Raw genomic sequence first — 27,500 nt, forward strand, 5'->3', positions numbered from 1 at the left:
TATGACTGTTTGGGCTGGGGGCGGGGCTTATTTCAGGGTCAGACAAATTTAATGAGAGCCCTGAAACACATTATTATTATCATTATTATTATTATTATTATTATTATTATTGTTGTTGTTGTTGTTGTTATAGAAGGTTTCAAAACATTTAGACTTCACATATCGCAACTTTAATGTGCCGAAAAAGCGACGTACATATTTTTTGCCCCCACAATAGCGTGCTCGCTGTTGACATTGCCCATGTCGGGATTATTCAGCGAGCTTTTATCCCGCTGGCTGTTGGTTTCTGTATCACACACTTTGTGCTGAAGTGAAAGACGGCTGCAGGCAGACAGACAGGCGTAATGCGGCCTATTTCAGAAAGGTTAAGAAGAAAATGAATGATGCATTATTCAGGTCTGGAGGGATGAGCTCCCTTTCATTATGGTATGAATTATTTCACATTTCTGTCCTATTCACATTGACGGGAAGACGACAGCGCGGGCAAAGGACGAGTGTGTGAGACGCTTATTCAGATCGAAACCCCGGCGAGCGAGGACAGGAAGAGAGACGGAGTGTGAATTTAGAAATGTTAGGAATAAATGACGTTGTGGAGAGTCTCCTCACGGCTCCGGGTGACTGCCTGGCGCTGTTTGATGATGTCATGACGTTGCTGTTGTTTAGAATAATCGACAGAACATTGGGCAAAAATATCTAACACTTCTAGGTATTGAGCCCAGAATTTGAGAAAGAAGATGAAAGAAAAAAAGAGAGAAGGATTCAGAAGGATAGAGGGATAGACAGAGGGGAAAAATAGGCGAATCAAAGGAGAGTGGATTTGAGAGGATGAAAGGAATAGAGAGAAGGAGGATTCAAAAGTGAGGGAATAACAGAGAGAGAGAGAAAAGTATGAAGGAAAGATAGAAAGAGGGAATTGAGAGGAAGGAGTAAAGACTGAAATAGGAAGAGAGGATGAAGAAGGAGAGGAATGCAGACTGGCAAAGGTAAAGAAATAGAGAATAGAGAGATCAAGAGAAAGAGTGAAAGGAAAATGAAAGAAATAGAGAGAGTGAGATAAACAAGAAAGAAAGGAATAAGGCAGAGAGGAAAAGATAGAAAGAGGAGAGAGATGGAAAGAGAGAAAGAAAAGAAAGGAAGAGAAAGAAAGGAGAGATGCAAATAGAGAGGAAGAAAAGAATGGAGAAAAGGTGAAAGAGGAAATAGAAAGACTAGAAAGAGAGACATAAAGAGAAAAATAGGGATAGGGAGAAGGAGAGAAAGAAATGGAAAGAGTACGATGAATACAGAGACAGAATAAATATAGAAAATGAGAGAGAGAAGAACAAGCGAGGGATGGCAGAGTGAAAGAGGAACAGGAAGAAGAAGAAAGAGGAATCGAGCCAGAAAAAAAAATGTATAAAGAAATACAGAAAGAAGAAAAGGGAGGAAGAAAGGAAGAGAAATGAAAGAAATGAAGCAGATGGAGAGACAGAAAAGGAGCGTGAATAGAGAGAATGAGAAAATAGCTGAGAAAGTGAAAGAGAGAGAGAGAGAGAGGACTCGAGAGGAAATAGAGCGATGCAAACAGAGAGAAAGGGTGAAGGAGGGAATAGAAAATGTGAAGAAAAAGACGTAAAGTGAAAAACAGAGATGAAGATAAGGAAAGAAAAAAATGCGGATAGAGAGAATACAGAGAGAGGAGAGAGAAGGAGACGGAAGGATATCGAAAGAGGAATTAAAATGAGTACAAAAAGAGGGATAGAAGGAGGAATAGGAAGAAGAAAGGAAGAAAGAGTAAAAAAAAAGGAAGGTGTAAAGAAATACAGAAAGAAGATGAAGGAAGAAAGGAGTGTTGACCTTCTCAGTCAGTTTGACTGTCAATCATGTGGAGTGGGCGGAGTTTATTTGGAGAAAGAGAGAGAGAAAAAGAGAGGGATGAAGAGAGAAAGAGGGAGAGGGGGATGAGTGTTAGAGAGAGCGGCGGAGGTTTGGAAGTGAAGATCTCATTCCACTGTGGCTCCAGTGAAGCGAGACTAATCATCCCTGATGGACTTGTAGAACTGAGAAATGACGGTTTCACTCGTTAAGCGTGAAGCACAGTGTGTGTGTGAGTGTGTGTGAGTGTGTGTGTGTGTGCGTGTGTGAGTGTGTGTATGTGTGAGTGAAAGAGACAGAGCGTCCATGAAGAAGTGTCCAGAACGTCCTTTAGCGATCTTCTCTGCGTTTTCACCGCCTCGTCCTCGCGAAGTCTCGTAACACGTGTAAATAATCCCAGAGCCGAGTTTTATTCAAACCCATCGATCCGTCTCTCTTCATCCGAGACGCTTCTGATCTCTCAAGTCAATACATTTCTCTCTGTGTTCAGCGGAAAAACATCTACAAACTACAAACATCTACAGATATGACTCGAAATCACCTCAGAAATCCTGTCTCGTTAGCTTCAATTCCACAGCAGGCTAACACTCGCTAAGAGTAATGGAATATTACTTAAAAATTCTCTTAGGAATCCTTTCAGGTTAGCTCACATTAGCTGACTAGCTAGCATTAAGAATTGTAAATTATATATTATTATTTTTTTTTTAAATATGACACAAAGTCACTTTATAAATCCTGTCATGATTGCTCAGGTTAGCTGGCTAGCATTAGCAGTAAATATTATGAAAGTAAATAACTTTAAAATTAAAAATTCTCCCAAAAATCCTCTCAGGAATTCTGTCAGGTTAGCTCATATTAGCTGGCTAGCTAGCATTAGCAGTAAATATTATGAATGTAAATTACTATAAAATTAAAAATTCTCCCACAAATCCTATCAGGTTAGCTCACATTAGCCAGCTAGCTAGCATGAGAAATTGTCTATATACAGTATATTTATGAATATGACATTAAATTTCCTCAGAAATCATGTCAGTATAGCTCAAGTTAGCCAACCAGCTAGCATTACGAATTGTAAATATTTATTATTATTTAAAAATATGACATAAAGTCACTTTATAAATCCTGTCAGGATAGCGCAAGCAAGTTAGCTGGCTAGCATTAACAGTAAATATTATGAAAGAAAATAACTATAAAATTAAAAATTCTCTCACAAATTCTGTCACGTCTGTCACTTACTAGTGTTAGCAAGGATACGTCAAGTTAGCTAGCTAGCATTGCTAGTATGTATTATGAACATTTATTAAGAAATATGACTATGACAGCTTGAGCTTAAGATAAATAGCTGGCTAGCGTTAGGAGTAAATATGAGTGTTACTGAATATACTTTACAAAATCCTCTCAAATCAGGTTAGCTAGCTGACTAGCATTAGCATTAGGAATTAAACATATTTACAATTATAACATAAATCACCTCAGAAATCTTGTCAGGATTGCTTATGTTTGCCAGCTAGCTAGCTATTGTCTTTACCATTAGGAATTCTAAATGTTTATAAATTAGACATAAAATACGATCAGAAGTCCTGTCAGGTTAGCGCAAGGTAATCATCTAGCTAGCATTAGCATTAGGAATGATGAATATTTATGAGTAGAACATAAATCACCTCAAAAATCCTGTCAGAGAAGTAGCTAAAAACTAGGAACTGTGTAAATAGTGACTTAAATATAAAAATAAACAATATAATAATATAAACAATATAATATACCTTAAAAGTCTGCTCAGAAATCCTGCTAGCTTAGCTCATGTTAGCTTGCTAGCATTATAACATTAGAAGATTGTCAGAAATCCTGCTAGCTTAGCTCGTGTTAGCTTGCTAGCATTATAGCATTAGAAGATTGTCAGAAATCCTGCTAGCTTAGGTCATGTTAGCTTGCTAGCATTAAAGCATTAGAAGATTGTCAGAAATCCTGCTAGCTTAGCTCATGTTAGCTTGCTAGCATTATAGAACTAGAAGATTGTCAGAAATCCTGCTAGCTTAGCTCATGTTAGCTTGCTAGTATTATAACAGAAGATTGTCAGAAATCCTGCTAGCTTAGCTCATGTTAGCTTGCTACCATTATAACATTAGAAGATTGTCAGAAATCCTGCTAGCTTAGGTCATGTTAGCTTGCTAGCAATATAGAACTAGAAGATTGTCAGAAATCCTGCTAGCTTAGGTCGTGTTAGCTCATGTTAGCCAGCTAGCTAACAGACAGTGACGGTATTTATTTTTGTCTGTGTTTAGACTTTTTCCAGGCGGTGTTTAGACACTTTCTCCGGCACGTTGTATTTGCGGAGTGACAGCGTGTGTATGTCAGGAACCGGCTTTGCGTCACCTCTGGCTGAAACGACGGGGGATAATGGCCGTCTAAATGGAGAAAGAAACTCTAATGGAGGATTTTTTCCCTCTGAGCCACTTGATATTCATTGGAGGCTGTCACGAGGCGCACGGCTCTTGGCTTCTTCTTATCAAGATAAGCGTTCTGCGGCTCCGGTCGCGCTCGAGGAGTGGAGTAAATAAAGAATTGCACAAATAAAAATAAATAAAAACGGAGGGGAGGAGGAGCGTGAGTCACTTCCCAGGCGATGGCGAGAGAAAGACGAGAAAAGAAATAACGGGAGGAAGAAGAGATGCTTTATCTGTTTAGCCTGATGTTTTCCTCATTATTGTGTTAGCATGCATGCTAATTAAGGAGAAGGTTTGTACATAACAATATTAGGAAGAAAAAAAAACATCGTAAGTATTTTTTTTTTTTAAATAAACCATTAGCATATTAAATAAGAATATGAAATTGAATATAAATGCTAATGGTTTATTGCTAAAAATACTTTCAATGTCTTTTTTTCTTCCTAATATTGTTATATACAAACCTTCTCCTTAATTAGCATGCTAATAGAATAAGTTAGCAGTAAAGCTAATCAGTTATAGAGCTAAATATAAATTTTGATTCTGATTCTCATGTGTTAAGCCCCGCCTCCTCCCATTTTTCATTGGATGCTACAGGACTTGCTTTGATTGGCTGTTAAATCCACACGCTGTGAGTTGAACATTAGCGATAAAGCTGAAACTGTTAATAATTATCGGCGGCCATTTTGCGCCTCCTGAGAAAACTACAGAAAAATCAGAACAAAAATGTTAACCATTTTCCTTTTAGCTAGCGTATAACCGGAGTGACTCGCTAATGTTAGCTAAATAAATCTCTTTAAGGTACAGGATCTAGCCGAGAAGAAAAAAAAAGGATGTTTTTAGCTACGTAAGTCTAAAGCAGCAAATGTTTTGGTGAAAATGAGATACTGTCAAAGCTAATTGTGTTCCATAGATGTAAAACAAAATAATGCTAATATAGTTACAGATGCTAACACTGGATGATGCTAACGCTAATAGTTTAGAAGAGGCCAGGATTTAAAAACAAGATGATGCTAATTTTAACAGGTTTATACATGCTAATTTTTAAAATGAGTTAACATTAGTTAACAGTTTACGAGATTCTGCAGAAAATGCTAATTTGAAGAGTTTATTAGATGCGCTAGATTTCTCTTTTTGATTAAAATGAAATGTTGCTAAATTTTACAGTTCACTCGATGCTAAGCTTAAAATTAGATGCTATTTTTTTTAACAGTTTACTTGATGCTAATTTTTCTTTTTGGTAAAAACCAAATGATGCTAATGTTTAATGCAGTTTTAATGCAGTTTTAATGCAATATTGTGACAATAATGACGAGTTAAATAAGTATTGCTACATAAAATTAGTAAATAAATAAATAGAATTCAAACAGTAAGTATTTAACTCACGTTTATCTGATTATTCGACCATTATTTAATTAATATTTTTATTTTATTTATTAAAATATATGAAAACGGGCAAATCCTCAGCTCGACAGATCCCATTAGAAAGCGGCGGAGAGACGAGAGACTGTTTCCGAAGAGTATAAAGAGAAATAAAAAGCTAATGATTAGCTAAATGAATGGAACTGAAATCGTTTTGAGGAGCCGTCTGTATTTTATTTTATTTATTTATTTTACTTTTCTACTTCCTGGTGAAGGCCTGAGCTTGAAAGCATGTTGAGAGCGTATCGAATTTCCCTCGGTGCAGGTTTTCTCTCACCGTAATACGAGTCTGTCCTTCAAGATAAGATAAGTGACAGTGCAGGAGGCTGAGGAGAAGTGATTTTATTTCGATGACCTCGAAGTGAAGGACGTCAGCGCTGAGGTGAAGGTCTTAATCTGCTCAATGCTTATTGAAAAGCTGATCCATAAACATCAGGCGGTGCAAGAGGGAAAAATCGTCTGGGTTCAGTGTCGGATGTTCTACCTGCGGCGGTTACACACCACCATCGCCAGCATCGCCTACACACACCTACAGCGCACTTTTCTCTCCGTTTACCGTCTTTCAGCCCGGGAAAACTGCCGAACATCTCCGAGGTGGGAGGAAGGAGGGAGAAAAGAGCACAGGAGCTTCCAGAAACTCATTACTCGCTCCGTTCACTTAGTCGGAACAAATATATATTTATATACTGTATAATGTATATGTGAACTGGGATTAAAAAAAAAAAAAGATGGCACTCACTTGACACACCTTGCTTTACTGCAGTCGAAAATAAAGATAAATACAAATAGATGAACATATCTCATTATCTAATGCCTGCTTTTATCGAATATTTGATAAAAGTATACAGCTTGATGATTTAAATTTAATATAATTCATCTAAACTTTGCTCTGAAGGAACGTCGTCTTCTTTAAAGCTTTAATGTAAAACATTACACTGCTGGTACGTACTGTATCAACCGCCGAGCAGTAGGTACTGAATCGAATGATGTAGGTACTGAATCGAATGCTGTAGGTACTGAATCAAATGTAGTACATACTGAATCGAATGCAGCAGGTACTGAATCGAATGCTGTAGGTACTGAATCGAATTCAGCAGGTACTGAATCGAATGCTGTAGGTACTGAATCGAATGCAGCAGGTACTGAATCGAATGCTGTAGGTACTGAATCAAATGTAGTAGGTACCGAATCGAAGGCAGTAGGTACTGAATCGGATGCTGTAGGTACTGAATCGAATGCTGTAGGTACTGAATCGAATGCTGTAGGTACTGAATCAAATGTTCGGGAACTAACTCCTTTACTTGTAACTATAAGTGGATAAAAAGTATGATATGTTGTTCATAAATGTAATAAATAACGCTGTGTAATTGAAATTGTTGTATAAGAAGAACTACGCACTTGCGGAGATGCTGCAACAGTGACTTGAACATCTCAAAGAATCGATCTAAAGTTGAGGAGAGGGAATTGAATTGGAGTTGAACTGAATTTGCAGTGAATCAGTTCTTTCTTTGAGGTGTTTATAAATTTATAAATCTAACACCTCAAAGAAAGAATCGATTCACTGCAAATGATTCAATTACCAATTCAATTCCCTTTCCTCAACTTTTGATTCAAACGATTCAAATTTGGATGAACTCATACAATTCAGAAGCTTTGAATTTTGCCGGTGTCTAAAACAAACACTACGATGAATTGCTTGAACATTAAAAAAATAATAAATCAGAGGCTTTAAATCAGTTCAATAAGGCGTCAAATCGGAGAAACCATAAAGAATGCATTACAGTGAGGTTCTGTGAATTATATGTTAATTACAAACCATTAAATCTGAGAAGGTTTGATTTGTCACTGATGGGGTCATGACCTCAGGATAAATGTGAGCTTATAGCAAAAGAGGGAATGAATCAATGGTGAGTCATTTACACATTCTGGCTGATCTTGTGTCTGAATCAGAGGCTGTGAATGTCATAAGAATGTCTGCTTCATAGCCAGGGTTTATTTCCGAGTGTTAGTGCTAACGTCCAGCGTTTGCAGTCAGTGTGTTAGAGCAAAGCAGCAATGAGGAAAACGACGCTTTCTCTTTCTTTCAGGTAGCGATTACGGCGCTGCTTTAGTCACGTATTGACTTTTCTTTCTATCCTCTCATCGTGCCGTATGTCTCTAATACCCACATTTGCATTTAAATTCTTTTCCTCCTCAGCGACATTCATGACTCTTTCTCCTTTTTGCCGTACAAATAGATTTTTTTCCTTCTCTATTTTCTGGCAGCAAGCTGTTCGAGGTGTAACATCATTGATACTCATCACAGATCGCTTTCAAGAGCTCCTAATTGGACCGCGATAATTAAACCATGGGAAATCCATACATTTTAGAGATGGAGAGGAGAAAAGGGATTGTATGAGCACATCTTATTTTCACTCCTTCATTTTTAAATGGATATGTGTCAGTAAAACGATGACTCTTGAGAAAATTATAGCTTTTTTATTATTATTTCTTTTTGAGAAAATTTCTAAACAGTCAGAACACCAAAAGCTTATTTTATTCCATCAGCTGTCACTAACACTAATACACAAAAACACTTTTTACTCACACGGACGTTATTATTACTGAACGCAGAGACAGATCCATTGTTTAGCCGAGCCTGAAGCCCTCGCATGAAACTGAAATCTGTCTAAATATCCTGTTTACGTATCATTTGTGCAACATAACATATAATTTTTTTCCGCTAGGCCTGAGCAATATATAATTTATCACAAAAAAAAAATACAGTGATATCACGCTTGGAAGTCATGATGAATGTCTATTAATAAACATGATGCTATTTCGAGTTACGCCAAAACCCTCCAGGCCATTAGAGGGCGCTAATAACTTACAGAAAATGTTTACTTTACTACTCTACTACACAGCAGGCGAAAAGCCAAGATTCTGCAGTATGGAAGCGATGGACGCTGCGCTATCCCATAAGGCACTGGGGCTAGTGCGGAAGAGCTGTCAGAATCAAAAATGGCGGAAGGCGGCGCGTCAGCTCTTTTTAAGTGTAAGCGCTATAGGTATTAAACATTGGTCCATGTTTTTAAACTGTCCTTGTTTAACACCACCTGAGTAAACTGTTAACTTGTTGAAGGTATAAACAAGAAAAAAATATGTTGCTCTAATCTGGAGGCACTTTAAGTTTTAGTGGTTACTATGACGTCATAGGTCACATGACAATGCCAACATGGTGGATGTAGTATGTTCGGATTGTATTCATACTACATACATATACTAATAAGTAGGTACTGTATCAACGGCCAAGCAGTAGGTACTGAATCGAACACAGCAGGTACTGAATCGAACGCAGTAGGTACTGAATTGAATGCAGTAGGTATCAAATCAAATGCAGTAGGCACTGAATCGAATGCAGCAGGTACAGAATCGAATGCTGTAGGTACTGAATCGAATGCTGTAGGTCCTGAATCGAATGTAGTAGGTACTGAATCGAATGCAGCAGGTACTGAATCGAATGCTGTAGGTACCGGATCGAATGCAGTAGGTACTGAATCAAATGCAGCAGGTACCGAATCGAATGCTGTAGGTACTGAATCGAATGCAGCAGGTACTGAATCAAATGCAGCAGGTACCGAATCAAATGCTGTAGGTACCGGATCGAATGCTGTAGGTACTGAATCGAATGCTGTAGGTACTGAATCGAATGCAGCAGGTACTGAATCGAATGCAGCAGGTACCGAATCAAATGCAGTAGGTACTGAATTGAACGCAGTAGGTACCGAATCGAACGCTGTAGGTACTGAATCGAATGCAGTAGGTACTGAATCGAAAGAAGCAACTTAGCTAGTTCTAGCTGGAGAACTAATATCATATATTGTTAAACGCAATCGAGACAGTGAGGTACGTGCCGTATTTGCAAATATGTTACATGTTTAAGTTTCGGTTGTAAATGTAGCATGAGTTAACATATCCTTGAATACTGGATTCTGATTGGTCAGAAGGTGTTGATTCATTTTCTATAACTGATCATTTTTTTCTGAGAGTAATGCAGCTGTTAATGGAAGGAGTCTCCAGTGTAACTATAAGCAGATAAAACGTACGATGTTCGTAAATGTAATAAATAGCGCTGTGTAAGTGAAATTGTTGTGGTATAAGAAGAGCTACGCACTTGCAGACATGCTGCAGCGGTGACTTCGCTTCACCGTTGATTATTTTACCGTAGCAGCACCACACGCGCAGTGTTTATTATTACTGCCAGTCTGGATCTCAGCGCTGTGTGTTATCTCTGTTCCTTTGAGCCACTCTTACACGCTCGTATTAGTGCAGGATGATGTAATCTGATGCCGTGTGATGTAATAAACGCTTCTCGGTAGTGGACTCAGACTATAAACAGCTTTAATTTGTGCGTGTCTGTTTCACTCAGACAGGATGCGAGGCTCGCAATTTCCTCCGACACGTCGCTGATAAATATAGATTTAAATGTCTGTTTTTTTCAGTGTAATGCTCTGTTTATAGGAATTCCATTTATCCTGCTGAAATCAGAGTGAATGTGAAAGCGTCCTGAGGTGCTCGGTGCCTCTCTCTCCTCACTCCGGAATAACGGCGAGGATAACGTGCTCTGTTGGGTTTTAGCGTGAGCTTGTTAATTACCGCTCTCTCACGCCTGAAGATTTTGCGCTCGGGAGCAGAATCAAGCTCAATAGTCTCTGATTGGATGAACGCAGCGGTGTCTTTCTTCCCACGCGCACTTCAAACACTCTCATGGAGCTGGGAGCTGGAGTTATATTTATAGCACACGCATTATTAGAGAACAAAATGCTTAAATATAAGTTGTGCTTCTCCAACCATCCAATATGGAGGATCCAATTTGAAACAGGACGACATTAAACACCATGAACCGCCGCTGCAGCGACTAGCTGGACCTATGAGGGCGGAGCTTAGCTTTAAACATAATCAGCCAATTGCAAGCTTGATCATATGACATCACAAGTTTTGACTTTTTTTTTTTTTTTGACTTGATGCTGTGCTTAACTTAAAATGCACATTAAATTTAATTAGGAGTTAGCTAGTTACCAAAATGCAGCAGGTAACTTGCTAAGTTTTGCTAACATTAACTTAAAGTTAACTACCTAGCCGAGCTAGCCAAATACTGCCGACCAATTTTGCGATTAGCTAAACATAAGCTCCGCCCCTTTTTGACCTGTTACTAATGAAAATCAGGATAATTTTATTAATTTATTTACATTTTATATAGATACTGTGATTTTATGAATAGATAGTATTAATTTAAATACATTTGTACTGTAACTTTATTAATTTAGATACATTTCTAACATGATTTTATAAATTTATACTTTATATTTTTATCATGTGATGAGATGAGATTACAATGAGATGAGATTAATCTTAAAAAACATAGTTTATTAATTCCATTCAGGTCATTGTTTACAAAGAAAGGTATCTCGTCATATACAGTGTAATCGTATGTTGATATACATTACAAATCCTTTATTTCATTCATTATCTGTACGACCTTTGACCCTTGTTCTATTTAACACGTCAATGTAATAAACCAATATTCGCTAATTATTTATCACAGTAATAATATTACAGTTTATTTATTGTTTATTTACAGTAAATGATGTACAATTGTTAACTATTACAGTTATATGGTTGCTATTTTTAGCTTTTTAAAGTCCGAAGATTCTCTTTCAAGTGGTTTAAATTCAGATTAAATTTATTTGACCTCCACGAGGACCTGAAAGCGTCTCATGCTAACGCAGTAAAGCGTTCAGTGCTGGTTATTAATCATGTCATATGTCATGCTGTATTTCGGGGACGTCTGGGCTTTTAAATTCCTCGCCATGTCCTCATGGCTCTCGGCTGAATGACCATCTGTCCGGTTGTCTCGCTGCGGAAGTGCAGCCCTGACCACGTCTCCGTCATTATTAATATTACGCATAACTTTTGGAGCGCTAGCTCGCCTTCTGGCTCCCACAGTGGACTGGATTCCACGCTCGAGCTAAATGAAGCCCAGTGTGTCACCAGAAGTTATTTTGCGGGCGCCGAGCCCATTGCGTTTAATGCCTTGACCTTTCTCCAGTGTCGGATTCCACCCTGGCACGCAATCTCTCTGTGTGTGTGTGTGTGTGTGTGTGTGTGTGTGTGTGTGTTTGTGTGTTTGCGTGTGTTTGGGGGGGGAATGGAGAGCAATGGGTCTTTTTACACACTCCTCTCTCTTTCTCTCATCTAATTGGCACAGAGACTTTGGGCTTCATCCAGTGTGTCATAACAAGCACTTAAAGAGTGATGGATTTGTTAGCGAGAGTCTCGACCCTGTTCTCTAATGATGGATGAGTCAGAGGCTAAACCCTTTTCTGTTGATTATAAGCCAGCACATGATAATTCTGCCAGCTGACAGGACAACATGGGTCTGCAAGAGGCGGAGCTTAAGTGTATTTGTTCAACCGATTAAATTTCATCATGTAATATCGCTAGTAGCATTTATTTTCACTTCTTCTACTCATGCTTAAAATGCTTAGGATAAAATTTTGTATCTTAGTGTAACACATTTAGCAGCACTAGCAAAGCTAGTGAAGGACCTAAGTGTAGCAACAGTTAGCTTGTTGACTTGGTAGCTAACATAGCTATCTGTAGCTATCTGACATTAAGTAAGCAAATCAGATTACGTTAAACTATTGTGGTGCAAGTGAAGGAGGAATGGCCTCTAAAAATATTAGTGGCAATGAAAGGGGTGTGGCCTAATCTCTGAACTATTAGCTCTTTTAAAGGAGGTGTGACCTCTGAAAATATTAGTCCTAGTGAACGGGGTGTGGCCTCAGTACCATTAGTGTCTGTGTACAGTTAGTGGTATTGAAGGGGGCGTGGCCTCAGTACCATTAGTGTCTGTGTACAATTAGTGGTATTGAAGGGGGCGTGGCCTCAGTACCATTCGTGTCTGTGTACAATTAGTGGTACTGAAGGGGGCGTGGCCTCAGTACCATTCGTGCCTGTGTACAATTAGTGGTATTGAAGGGGGCGTGGCCTCTGTAACATTCGTGCCTGTGTACAATTAGTGGTATTGAAGGGGGCGTGGCCTCTGTAACATTAGTGTCTGTGTACAATTAGTGGTATTGAAGGGGGTGTGGCCTCAGTACCATTCGTGCCTGTGTACAATTAGTGGTATTGAAGGGGGCGTGGCCTCTGTAACATTCGTGCCTGTGTACAATTAGTGGTATTAAAGGGGGCGTGGCCTCAGTACCGTTAGTGCCTGTGTACAGTTAGTGGTATTGAAGGGGGCGTGGCCTCAGTACCATTAGTGTCTGTGTACAATTAGTGGTATTGAAGGGGGCGTGGCCTCTGTAACATTAGTGTCTGTGAAGGTCCTTAAATCACATCACATTTACACGGTTCATACTGAAAAGCCAGGATCATATTTGAATTTTTTAACCTGTTTGTTGGAAAGTGTTTATGTTTGTGTGTGTGTTTGTGTGTGTGCGTGTGTGTGTGTGTGTATGTGTGTTTGTGTGTTTGTGTGTGTGTGTGTGTGTGTGTGTGTGTGACGGGGATAAAAGGAGGCTACAGTGAGATTTTTACACTTGATAATATCACAGGAAACATCAATAACGCTGCAGTGTGTCGTTCTTCAGCGCGGCGGCTGGATGTGATGAGATTTTCTTCTCTTTGCATCATGAAGACAAAGCAGTGTGTTTATCCGATCCTGCAGGAGCGCGGCCGTAATGGAAAGGTGGAATTTTTACCATTTTATGAAGTAGTTTGAGAGCTTTAGAAGCCGGAGTGTGAGAATGATTCAGCGTGTATCAGTGATAAAGTTAAAGACAGGGAACGCCTGGCGTCAGAAGAGTTTTTGGAATCAAACGTGGTGCAAAGTGTTCCTGGCACCTCGAGCGACGCTACCGATTTAGAATTCATCAAAGCTGCTCTTAAGTCCGGATGGATTTAAGAAAAGACGCACACGCCAATGTCACACAAACTTTCTCTCTGTGCTCTGGCGAGAATTTCTTCAGTTATTATTAATCTTCAGAAACTCTCCAGCTGTAAAATACTGACTGCTGGAACACAGCGTCTTTAGTTTAGATGTGATTGTAGACTGCGTGCAGCTGCAGGTTAAAAAGTCAGACTTAAACTGTGTTTATTTATTTATTATAAAAAATGAATAGTTTTTGTCAAATTATACACAGAGTTTTGTCCGTTTGTCAGATCTACTGCTTTAGGAATGCAGAATAAAAATCCATCTGGGTTCTTCCACAAATAGTGTTATTCATTTATTATTTTTTAAAAATGTATTTTAAAATAAAACGTGGATTATTCAACAATCTGAATGGAGACAAAACTCTTTAACTGACACGTTTAAGCTGCATTAAAAAATGAAAAATACATCAAATACTACAAGAGCATCAAACCATGATTGAGAAAATGTTTTAGCAATATCGCTTCAGTTGGTTCTTCAGGGGTTCTGGGTAGTTACTGGGTTCTTACTTTCCTCAAAGAAGTTCTAATTTATGGCTTCCCCAAGAGAGGGAGAACCTTTTTTTTGTTTGTTTTAAAGATTTATCTTTTATTTTTCTAAAAGTGTTCTGTGTTTATTATCTAAATCTAATATCTGGTTCTACTACTAACATAAGATTTGGTTCCTCAACATTTCTTTAAGGGTTCCACTGTTCTAAAGAGGTTCTACTTGGAATCTTTTGTGTGGAATCCTCTTTAGCAGGAGATGGAAGGTAGATAATAAACATAGTACACTTTTAGGAATAACAGCTGATTCTTATAAAAGTTCTCCTTCTCTGTGGGAACTCTTAAAGGTTCTACGTTGAATCCAATCCAAGTAGAACCTCTTGGAGTGACCTCATACCTGTCCAAAGAACCATTAAAGAACCATGTACAATGTTTATTATCTAGCTATATCATCAGTTACATCTTCTTCTTCTTCATCATCTTCTTCTTCTCAATTTTCTTCTTCTTCTTCTTCTTCTCTTCTTCTTCTTAATCTCCTCCTCCTTCTTCTTCTTCTTCTTCTTCTTTTCTTTTCTTTTCTTTTCCCAGTCTACTGCTAAAGTAAGATTTGGTTCCTCAAGGGTTCTTTAATTGGTTAAAGGTTCTAGGAACTCTTTTCTTAAAGGAGAACCTTCTGTTGTAGTTTTCTATATGAAACTTTTAAGGGAAAAACCAAAGAACGCAGAACCATTTCTTCTCAGAGTGGATCTGAGGTCTAGAAGGCTAATTAAAGGAAAAAATGGGGAACAAATCCACCCTGAATGACCCGTAAATCAATATATATGATTAATGTGTGATATTTAATTGCGTCTGAGACAAATTAGAGACAGAAATATTCCAATATAAACATATTTAATGTGTTTCAGAGTGGACTTTAACTTTAATTAAGGAATACATCATTACAACCAGAAAAAAAAGTAATAATAACCACATCCGACTTTAGAAAGAGTCAGAAAATGAATAAAAAATGACCTTCACCCTGCATGTATTTTTTATTTTTGTTCATAAAAAAGTTCACTGATGAGGTGTGGTGATAAAGAGACCGCACCAGTGACCATTTCTGTTAAAAAAATAATAAAAAAAGGTCTAAATAATGAAAAAAAGGTTTAAAATAAAATTTTTAAATCTGCCTGCGATGAGAGAGATGAAAACAGGAAGCAGAGGAAGCTGTTTGTTCACATCAGCCAGCCCACCCTCTGAGCGTTGACCTTTGACCCTAAGCTTAAAGTAGAATAAATCACAACAGGGAGCCGGCATTTATGGAGGTTTGTTCCTCTTCATGTGCAGATGAGTGTTGTTACGAGGCGTTTAACCTGGAGCTCTGTGGTGTTAGCACAACACACACACACACACGCACACACACATGCACACACACACACACACATGCACAAACGCATGCAAAATGCTTTCACGTGGAGATCATGGGTTTATTTTGAGCTACGCAGCTGAAAAGCCAGATTTATTGTCTGGTTGCCATGGAGATTGACTTATTTATTAAGACTGCTTGTTGTTTCCAGTGTTAGCATAAGACATGCTAGTCACATTCAGGACCCCGGACTAAACTTTCAGCCCCCAGCGTTTTGATAGAGGTTACGGGTTAGAGGAAGCTGATGGTAGATTTATGGTCTGGTTGCCATGGCGAGTGACATATTTTCACCTTACGAAGTTAGTGTTTTGAGGCTATAAATAGCTCCGCAGACTCTAAATCTAAATCAGGGTCACTAAGGCCACCTCCTCATGTCTAGAAGGATTTTCTCGGACTTTGGATATGGCGTTAATGTATTTCAGATCCTCTGGCGCTTATTGATCGCAAAGCCGGAGTTTTGATTAAACAGAGATGACGAATCGATAGCGTTTCAGCTCGGAGCTCAGAGCGACGCCTTGCTATTTGCGCCACTTTTGATCAGAATGGTGATTAGCTCCTGAAACACCACAGTTTTATTTTCCCTGCATTAAAATTCAACTGCAGCCGAGTGACTCTGAAGAAGATTGTCCAGATGCAAAGCCCTTCTGCTGAATAAAAATGTCATGTATAAACGAAGACAGAAAGAAAGAAAGAAAGAAAGAAAGTGAAACTCGGTTTCCGCAGGATTACCATGGTTCATAAATCCCAAAAGGAATCTGAGAAGGAGACACTGAAAACAAATGTAATCCCCTGCAGGGCTTTACCAATCTCATTTCTCCACTTTGTGAGAATGAGAAAGAGGATTGCCCTGGTTCTCGCTTCTCTTTGTCAAATTTCCGTCAAATTAATATCTTCTTAATTTCTGCTTTTGCTGCAGGAAGAATAGCAGGAGCGCCGGTCGGCTCGGGTCAAAGCCGGCCTCGGAGCCTGTGCAGCTTTTTCATCCTTTCCAGCTGCTCGTGAAAAGGCGGAGTGTGTTAACGCAGGGTGAAAATCCCCATCAGGCACATGTAGAGTGTGTGAAAGCTGGGAGGTCGACTACTGCACCGAGAAAGGTCATTACGTAACAAAAAATAGACAGCAGTGGCATAAATAGCGCTGTGTTGGGAGATTAGCTCGAGAAAATGGCTAGCTAAGGGACAGAGCTGATGATAAGGTCCTGTACGTCCTCAATGTCAGAGACTTAAAAAGGTCAAAGCTGTCATGATGAACAGGACTGTGAGACATGCGTTAGCGTGAGGTATGCTTTCAGATACGTCACGTGTCACAGCGTGAAGCCGGTTCCTCAGGGGCTTAAACAACTACAGCCAGGTCTCAAATTACGCCATATGCGCTATACGCTATATATTATACACAAACCCCTACAGGAAGAACCACTTTTATAAATAAAAAATGTCCAATCTAACCTTTTTAAAGCTTTTGTATCCACACTATACCAGCATCTCACTCAGGCATCTGGAAGCTCCGCCCCTTCTGCTACATAGCTACATGACCGCGTAGCACAAAAAGAGTGTGACATTCTACACTTTTCAATCATTTTATACATAAGCAGGGTTTTAAGTGCATTAAAAGTAAGCATTCCTAGTAACGTTCTTACTCAACCTTTCCACCACATGGTGACTCCACCCCTTTTGCAATGTAGCTACGTAACCTCTTGGTACTGTGTGTCGATTTTGACAAATTTGACAATTTTAGACGATTTTTGTACATCATCAGGGTGTTCAGTGCACTAAAATTACGCAAAGTGTGTCATTTGAGACGCAGCTTTTGCTAATTAATTATTGAATTATTCTGAATTAGCAAGAGCTGCGCGATTTTAGTATAGTTATCGAATGTACGTTACTGTAAATACGTCAACCAATCATGAACAAGCATTTTACTTGGTAATGGTTTAATTATTATCAGTCCTCCTTCATTCTATTTTTGTTTAGGTGTCTAAAGTTATTATTTTGAGCTAATTATTTTTTATTTGTGCTAAATATCAACACATACCTTAATAACACATTATGCAATGCTGCATGTATACAAATAATTCTGAAGGATTTACCTGAAAAAGGGCGGAGCTTAAGTTACATTCGATTATATACTAGATCATGTGACATCTTCACTTTTACAGCTTGATGTTAAATATTAGATTTAATGATGGAAGTTAAACAGAACACTCGCTAGCTTTGTTAACATTGCTGCATTATCGCACTGTGTATTTTTACACTAAGCTCCGCCCCCTGTAGACTCACTTGGCAATCGTTTCTGTTATTTTCTCCATCGTGTGGCCGGATCGCTGTGCGTCTTGTTTGCGGCTCATTTTTTTAAACGTTGCTAATTAAAGTGCTTCGTTTGCTTTTTTTTCACGTCTCGATTCTCGACCGCAGAGAGAAATTTCATTTTGAATTTTAGTCCTGGTTCCATTAATTCCAGCATCATCTGCTCTAACGGGTCAGAGTTTTCTCCATTAAGTCGCTCGGTATTAATCCAGACAATCATGTCATGTATGTGCGCAGGCGATGGGTAATTTCCTCCACAGTGACTCCCACAGGCGAAGAGCCGCTCCTAATTGACTCGGCAATGTGACTCATTAACTGGCTGCTGTGGAACCCGTGATATATTGGGATATATTTCACAAACAGGCATGTTGCTCCCAGACGGGAGGGTTATTCTTAATTAATGACACGGAAGCGACCGGAGGAGATTGATAACGTACACTATATTACTTCCTCTCCTCCATCTTGCCGTTATTTACTCCCTGTTGGCGTCACGGCGTTATCGTTTTCAGCCTGCGTTTTGAGCCGTTTACACCTAATCAGCAGTTCTCGGTTGTTTCTGAGCGTCCCTGCTGGTAGATGGCTGTCACTGGATGTTTTAAGGGAGACGGAGTAAGTGTTGGAGTCAGCAGTGTGTGTTCGGCGAGCTGGATTCAGAGGCCGGGAGATGATTGGAGATGAAGCATTTCCTGTTTTAGTCGTCTCAGAGGAGCTCTAAGCTCTGAGCTTGAACTTCAAATTGTCTCCTCTGATGCTCTTTGAAATGCTTCAGAAGCTGCTTAGCGTAGCAGTTTTCCTTTCATTTAAGTTTTTTTATTTCTATTCTGGACTCTGGAGGCCTCAAAGTTCCACAGGTCTTTGCTGGGGTGTTTTTTCTGCCTGATATTGCACGACAAACATTTAGGTTAGGTTCCTCTGCTGTAGCTGTGATTTAGAACAGCTGCTTAGAACCACGTGGGAGACCTCACAGGGCCGAGAGAGCCATAAAGAACTCGTAAACAGTTCAGCTCAGGGTTAAAGTCGGATCCTGGTCACGGTGGTAGTCCTGATAGTTCATACCAGGTGTTGATCTTCATTAGGACAGTTAGTAAACTGGTTTTACCATCATTTTGTTTAAATTCAAGGAATGGTGTTAGCCGTGTAGAAATTAGAGCTAGTGTTTGTAGTGTAGACATTAGAGTTATCAGTCTGTTAATTAGAATTTAGAGGTCGTTCTTTTATAAATTAGAGTCAGACTTTAACACTAGCAGTACAGAAATTCAAGTTAGTAGCATAGAAATAACAATACTGAAATTATAGTTAGCACTGTAGAAATTTTAGTTAGTGTTAGAGATACAAACTATTTCGTTTAGAAATTAGAGTTAGCAGTAGAGAATAAAATTAGTGTAGAAATTAACGTTCGAGTTAGTAGTGTAGAATTAGAGTTTGCGTTATCAGTGTAGAATTAAAGTGTAGAGATTGATATGGAAATTGAAGTTCTCTTAGAGTTTAGACATTAGAACCAGTACTTTTATAGAAATTAGAATTAGATCTAGCAGGATAGAAATTAGTTAGTTTTTGTATAGAAATGAAAAGTGAAGCAGTGAAGAAGCAGCGTAGAATTGTGTAGAATTAGAGTTTGAGTTATCAGTGTAGAGACTGATAGAGACATTAAAGTTCTTTTAGAGTTTAGAAATTAAAACTAGTATTTGTACAGAAATTAAATTTGATCTAGCAGGATAGAAATTAGTTAGTTTTTGTATAGAAATAAAAGTGTGATTTAGCAGTGTAGAATTAGAGTTGGCGTTAGTTGTATAGAAATGATCATTAGTATAAAAATTAAAGTTTGATTTTAAAAATTAAAGCTAGTATTAATACAGAGATCAGAATTATGATTAGAGCTATCAGGATAAAAATGAGATTTTCTGTAGGAGTTCGATTCTGAGTTAGCAGTGTAGAAATGAGTTATTGTTAGCTGTTGATTAGTTTTCTATAACAGCAGCTCTGACAGTAGCGCAGGTTTATATTAATGCACTCGTTCTGATACGTTATCGTTTCTATAGTAACAGCTCATTCACAGGGACGTGTACAGCACATTTAAAAAAATTGTTAATGTGATGACGTTTTCTGTAAAGAGACGTTTATTTAACGTTTAGGGAAGGAGTCTCCAGTGTCAGTGCTTTGTAACTTTGTAGGAGTTTACGCTTCTTTGCGGTTTCTCGGTAACATGACAAGCTAAGTTTTTTTTTCAGTCTTATTAACTTCAACAGAGAGAAGAAAGAGAGAGAATAAAGAGAGGCTGGTGAGGGAACGACTGTTTATAGCATAAGTGACAACAGGAACTAACTCATTTCACTGACGTTCCACAACATTTAATGTAACTGTAAACAGATAAAAAGTATGCTGTGTTGTTTGTTAGTAAATAAAACACTCGGGGGCGTGCTGTTATAGGAAAATAATTAACATGAGCGTGATAACAGTAACTCTGCTTCATCACCGCGTCACTCAGTAACAGAGATGGCGGTTCAACGACAGCGTGAGAATCTGAAGCGAGTTTATAAACGGTCTAAAGCAGCTTCCTGAATGACATTTGACTTCTTCAGTATCATCACTTTCTCTCTTCATCACAGACCGGAGGAAACCGGCGGCAGTGAAATGGCCTCTGACTTTCTCCGTGCTCTGCTTCTGATTTTCTCTTTTCCCCGTCGTGTTTATTCTCCATCTCGGGCCTCGTCTGTGTTTGTTTAACAGCCGCGGACCGGGTTTCGGCTCGGCCGCGCTCCATCAGGATCGGCGCTGTGGCTCTGAAAATTCCTGGAGACGCTTCAGAAGAAGCAGATTATGATGCTGATGATGTCGATGCCGGGAGAAATGTCAGGAAACCCATCAGCTTTTCAGTAACAGAGTGATTTATAGGTCAGAGTGTTTATAGAGCACAGAGACATGAGAAGCGATGCGTGTCAAAATTCTGCCTCAGAAATTCTGTGATGATACCCGGAGACGAGTCCATTATTTATTTATCGAGCCACTGAATTCTCGGGGAACTTCCTCAGCTCGGTATTTTCCTGCCTTCTCTTTTTTAAAATCTTTTTTTACGAGTGCTAATTTTGTGTTTATCCATTCAGAGGATTGAGCTTTGCTCCAGGGGGACGGCTGAGCTGAAAAAGGTGTCGCGACTGAAGCGACGTTTATCTGTGAGCCGTTCGCTTCCCGATCATTTCTGAAAAATAATAAAAGCTGTCACTCAAAAGGAGAGGAAGAAAAAAGGAAGAAAAAGAAGAAGAAGAAGAGAAAATGAAAAAAGAAATCCCTACTGAAATTCAGCCGAGCGGCCCGAGGAGATTTACTTTCGCCTGAATAACGTATTGGAGCTTTGTGTTACCGTTTTCAGTTTTCACCCAACAGATGGAACTTTTTCCTTTGAAACTGAATCCATTTCCTCTTTTTCCACCAAAAGGGATAGAAGCTTTTTCCTCCCTCTTGATTCAGCAGCTGATCCTTCTCCGATCCTTCGCCGTTCTTCCTTCTCTCCTCAAGAATGGCAAAAATCCTATAGAAGTGTAGAAACTAGAGTTAGAGTTAACACTATAGAAATCATTTAGTATAGAAATTACAGTTAACAGTGTAGATTAAAGCTAGAGTTAGTAGAATAGAGAGATAGTTATCGATGTAGAAAGCATAGTTAGTTAGCACTAAAGAAATTAGAGTTAATGTAGAAATTAGAGTTGGGAGTGTGAACACTGGAGTTAGTATAGAAATTAGAGTTAACAGTGTAGATTTAAGTTTGAATTCACACTGTAGTAATTAGAGTTAGAGTTAAAAATATAGGAATTGAAAATAGCATTTGTACAGAAATCTGATTTACAGTTAGCAGTGTAGAACTTAGAGCTTGATTTAAAGGTCTTAGAATCAGAGTTAGAATTAGCAATGTAGAAATAAGAGTTAGTATTTGTATAGAAAATAAAGTAATGTTCAGCACTGTAGAAATTAGAGCTGGAGTTAGTAGTATAGAAATTAGTGTAGTAATCAGAGTTAGGTTCAGAACTGTAGAAATTAGAGCTGGAGTTAGTAGTATAGAAATTAGTGTAGTAATCAGAGTTAGGTTCAGAACTGTAGAAATTAGAGATAGCAGTGTAGAGTTAACTGTATAGAAATTAGATAGAGATTTATAGAAATTAAAATTAGGTTCAGCAGTGTAGAAATTAGAGTTAGTATAGAATAAAGCTGCTTTGTTACAATGTCTATTGTTAAAAGGGCTGTAGAAATAGTGTTAGTATTATATAATAAGTTATTATTATTATTATTATTATGTTTGTATAGCGAGTTAAGTTCAGCATAGAAATTAGAGTTTGTGTAGAAATGAGAGTTTATGTAGAAATGAGAGTTTGTGTAGAAATGAGAGTTTATGTAGAAATGAGAGTTTGTGTAGAAATGAGAAATGAGAGTTTGTGTAGAAATGAGAGTTTGTGTAGAAATGAGAAGTGACAGTTTGTGTAGAAATGAGAAATAAGAGTTTGTGTAGAAATGAGAAATAAGAGTTTGTGTAGAAATGAGAGTTTGTGTAGAAATGAGAGTTTGTGTAGAAATGAGAGTTTGTGTAGAAATGAGAGTTCCATGTTAGCAGTTTCAGCAGCTGATCCGTGGCGCTTCGTTTTTTCCGCCTCCTCTGTAAGAAGCGTAAGAATTCCAGGCATTTTATTTTCCCTTTCCCTCAAATCGATTCCAGACGCTGTGGTTTCCGGCGAGTCGTTCCCTTCGGGATGAGACCGTCTGAAAACCCCGTCCATTTTCCAGGAAATGAAAAGGTCCTTTCTTTCCTTTCTGGTTTTTTTGGCAGTTCAGCGTTCAGCGTCGTCTCGTTGCGGTGAAAAGGAAGCAGAAACGCGGTGACTTCCTGCAGCGTGACAGAAATCCTCCGACAGGAAGAGGGGGAAACTCGGCGCTTTTATTAACCTCGTACGGTTTAATTATGGATGAAACACGTTGCGAGCGGATTGAAAAGCTGCGGAGATGCAGATGTCTTCAGTGTGTGTGTTTTTATAACTCGCTCATTAACATTCTGTGTACGGCAGCAGCGCTCCGGAGTGGAGGATCAGAACAGAGGAATGACTGAAGACATAATTACCACCTTATTGATGTACGAGAAAAAAGGGGGGAAGAAATAATAGTCTGAAACGACTGGAAATCTCATCACACTGTTAACTGACATCCTGAAAAAAAGAAACAAAAAAGAAAGGAAAAAGTTCAGACTTCAACTGCTTTGAAATTTTTTTATTCTTCTCTATAAAGAGGAAAAGATCAGACTTAATGATCTCATGCTATTACCGTCAGCTGAGGGATATTATTCGACTTTTTCTTCCTCAATCGACTGATAATTACTTTCAAATATTCTTTTATTTGCATTTAATCACTCGAGCCGGAATGAACACAGTAATGGATAGACTTCAAAAAAAAAAAAAAAAAAAAAAAAAACTTAGACTGAAAAATGTCTGTCCGTGTTTTTGTTCATTTAAATTTTTTTTTTAATTTGTTATTATTATTTTCCCCCAAAGCAAAAGAAAGGAGCAAACAATAGACTAAATAATAATAATAATAATAATAATAATAATAATAATAAATTTCTATAGTAACTGGAAATCTGATCACACTGTTACCTCGCATCCTGAAAAAAAAAGACCAAAAAAGAATAAAAAGAATAAAAACTTGAGAGTTAAATTAGCTTTGAATTTTTTTATTCTTCTCTATAAAATTAAAGGATCAGATTTAATGATCTCGTTATTTCTCCTAGAAGATGGATGTTATTTTTTTTCTCAAACAACTGATAATTATTTTCAAATATTATTTTATTTGCGTTTAATCACTAGAGCCAGAATGAACAGAGTAATGGATAAAGAAAAAGAGAACAAATTCCTTAGAAAGAAAAATGTGCATTTGTTTTTGTTCTATTTTTTGTTATTTATTATTTTTTAACCCAAAACAAAATGAAAGGAGCAAACAATAGACAATAAATAAATAAATAAATGAATAAATAAATAAATAAATTTTCTATAGCGACTAGAAATCTGGTCACGCTGTGGCATCCTGGAAAAATAGACCAAAAAAATAAAAGAAAAAATAAAATTAAAAAAAGCATAAAAACTTGAGAGTTAAATTAGCTTTGAATTTTTTATTCTTCCGTATAAAATTAAAGGATCAGATTTAATGATCTCGTTATTACTCCTAGCTGATGGATGTTATAAATTATTATTATTTTCTCAATTACTTTCAAATATTCTTTTATTTGCATTTAATCACTCGAACCAGAAGCGAATGACTTCATCTTCATACGCATTTTTTTCACTTTCATTATCATCAACTCTCTTTCTAATTAATTCATTAGTTGTTTTTTAGCTGAAACACAAACGCACAGAACAGATTGTGTGTGTTTTGTGAAAAGGACAAAAAATAAATGCGGCTTATAAATTATAATTTAGGAAAGGAAGGAGGGAAATATCACGGAGGTTTAGAGGATCTTTATGATTATTAATCCGGTGGCGTCGGGGTTCTGCGCGTACAAACAGCGAGGTGAAGCGAGAACACAGATGAGTAATGAGAAATATTAGCATGAGCAGAATGTGCAGAACCGAGGCCTTGTAGTGCGTAATTACAGCTTTCTAATGGCTTTGGAGAGTGTGTCCTCTCTTACACACACACACACACACACACACACACACACACACACACACTGTTATACTGACTTTCACTGCAGGTTCCGTTACTGTAAATGGAACTGTACAGATTTAAAGGAACAGATCTCTTAAACGTAAATGTAGCTAACACTCTTGGAATAAAATGTTCCTCGTGGGTTCTTGGGACGGTTCGTGGTTCATCCTGGATTTCAAAAACCTGTATGACTGTTACAAAGTGCTGACACTGGAGACTCCTTCCAACATCTCCTTACAGAAAACTTCACCATATCAGCATTTTTTAAAATCTGTTTATTATTAGTGGAACAATAATGAGGTCATACTACAGAAACAATAACAAGCCGTTACTATAGAAACGGTACTGAGCTGTTACTATAGAAATGATACTGAGCTGTTACTATAGAAACGATAATGATAACTAGCTGTTACTATAGAAACGATAGTGAGCTGTTACTGTAATAATGATAATGCTAGCTCATATTGTTTAATCAGTACCTGGTGTTTATATTAAACCAGTGTGTATGTGTGGATTTATGTTTACACTCGCCGGAGAAGAAACAGCTGAAGGAGTTCATCAGCATCAGCGTTCTTTAATTATTCATGTTCTTGCTGTAGTTTTATCAGGAACCAAGTGCACAGAGGCATTCTCCCTTACGGAGGCGTTCTCTCTTACGGAGACGTTCTCTCTTACGGAGGCGTTCTCTCTTACGGGGGCGTTCTCTCTTACGGAGGCGTTCTCTCTTACGGAGGCGTTCTCTCTTACGGAGGCGTTCTCCCTTACGGAGGCGTTCTCTCTTACGGAGACGTTCTCCCTAACGGAGGCGTTCTGACTTACGGAGGCGTTCTCCCTTACGGGGGCGTTCTCTCTTACGGAGGCGTTCTCCCTTACGGAGGCGTTCTGACTTACGGAGGCGTTCTCTCTTACGGAGGTGAAGGCGGAGACACCTCCTTCTCTTTTCACTGCCGCGAGCTCCGAGACTCTTAACCTTCAGCTCGGGAAACAGAAGCAGAGCGCTGAGACGGGTTCTCTGTGGAAAGGTGACACTCAGACTCTCATATCCAAGGACAAGGTTCTACTTTACTGACACAGAGAACCACACGCCCTGAAAGAACAGCAGCAGAGGAGAGGAGAGGTGTTCTACCAATCTCTTCTCTTCCTTTATTCTCTTCTCCTCTTCTCTTCTCTTCTCTTCTCTTCTTTTCTCTTCTCTTATTTCTATCATGTCTTATTTACTCTCATCTCATCTATTCTCATCTCCTTTCTTCTCTTCATCTTCTAATTCTTGTCTTTTTTTGTCTTGTCTCATCTTCTTCTGTTCTTCTCTAATTTTTTTCTTCTTCTCTTCTTATCTTTTGTCGTCTTGTCTCGTTCTGTCTCGTCTGACCTCGTCCATATTTTGTTTCTTCCTCAGTTTCTTCCTCAGTTCTCTTCTCTTTTCATTTATTCTCTTATTCCTTCATCTTTTATTTCTTTTCTGCTCATTTCTGTTGTTTTCTTCTCCTTCATTAGCAGCACGCAGCCGTGTTTCCTCACCTGTACGATTCTGGAGAGATCATTAGCTTATTTGTCTTCCACACAGTTTTTAAAAAAAGCCATTATTCTATTTATTTCTATACATCACAGTGTTCTTATGTAACACACACCTTAATGAGCTGCACAGAAATAAAACACAATAATCCATGAGTCAGAAACATAAAATGAGATAATGACTGTGGGAAGAAAATGAGTTTAGAAGAGATTAATAAAGCGTCAGTAAGTTAATAGGCTAAACACGTCCGCTCCTGAGACTTACACTGAACACTAGCTCGATTACTTCGCATCGTATTTCGTGTAGTTACTGGAACATAAAGTGAAAAGTTTGGGGATGTAAAGGAGCACAAGATGTGAAAAAGATGCGAGATTAAAATAAACCTAAAAGTAAAGCAATAAGATTTGGAGCGTATGGTGAGGAGGATGAGCCGGCTGATCTTGTCTGCAGATTCGAGCTCGTCGGCTCGTGTGTCCCGCAATCTTTTACCGTAAAGCACTTTCAGCTCCTCGGCTTTTAATTCTGGGAACAGCTATTAAGAGCTTTGCTAACCAGTAAAAGGACTTTAAAATCAATTGTGTGTTTGATTTGGAGATGATGGAGTGATCTGAGGACGAGTTCTGTGATTGTTATTTCTAATAATCCACACATGACCCGAAAAAATACATATTTTTCATATAACAGTGTACACATGGAAGATTACAGACAACATGAACACCTCATTACATTTACAGAAACGGGATCTCAGCCACGAGGAACCTCGGCGTGGAGTGAAGCACTGCAGGGTTTTGGAGAAGCTGTGATCGGATCCGCTGGAGTTTGGGTATTTTGCGTTACACCTCGACCGATTAGTCGCTGTAGTTGAACGGCAATTAAGCGTCGGGTTTCGTCCTGAGAGCGCGATCGCTGACCGCGGGAAGCTCCGCACCGTAACGAGAAACCAAGAAAAGCGGCGCTGTGTTCTCCGCCGGGCTTTGATGACAACCGCAGGCACCAGATATCCATCATGATGAGCTCCTCAGTGACATTTTAGAGGTTATGAATTCGTGTTACAGGCACTTTCTGAAAGCTGGATTGCATTTCACATCAAACGCTGAGAGGCGACTCGGAGCCAGGAGGCGTACGAATCCTCAGGAGGGTTCGGGTTCACGGTGTGGCTCGTCTGATTGGAGAAACCAATGACACGGCTTCGTCTTCTCCTTCTCCTCCTTCTCCTCCTTTTTCTTCTCTTCCTTCTTCTTCTCCTTCTCCTCCTTCTTCTCCTTCTTCTTCTTCTCCTTCTCCTCCTTCTTCTCCTTCTCCTCCTTCTTCTCCTTCTTCTTCATATCAGTGATTTAGAGATTTTTAGTTGAGACAAATATGTTTTTTTTAATTATTTGTATTATTTTTTTATTTTACAAATTAACATGGTAATGTTTTAG

The 27,500-nt window shown here is 38.6% G+C and overlaps 1 protein-coding gene and 1 long non-coding RNA gene across 2 annotated transcripts in view; one reads left to right on the top strand and one right to left on the bottom strand.

The window, feature by feature from the left end:
* The window catches only part of cdh11 (cadherin 11, type 2, OB-cadherin (osteoblast)), a 95,472-nt gene that overhangs the window by 24,987 nt on the left and 42,985 nt on the right, over positions 1–27,500 (top strand). The window lies entirely within an intron of this gene.
* LOC128317449 (uncharacterized) lies at positions 15,055–26,633 on the bottom strand. Its single transcript, XR_008300953.1, has 2 exons — positions 21,179–26,633; positions 15,055–21,084 (listed from the first exon to the last, which is right to left on the bottom strand). It is a non-coding gene; the product is annotated as an uncharacterized LOC128317449 (long non-coding RNA).

This window comes from Pangasianodon hypophthalmus, chromosome 25, assembly GCF_027358585.1.
Source record: "Pangasianodon hypophthalmus isolate fPanHyp1 chromosome 25, fPanHyp1.pri, whole genome shotgun sequence".
Classification (NCBI taxonomy): Eukaryota; Metazoa; Chordata; class Actinopteri; order Siluriformes; family Pangasiidae; genus Pangasianodon; species Pangasianodon hypophthalmus.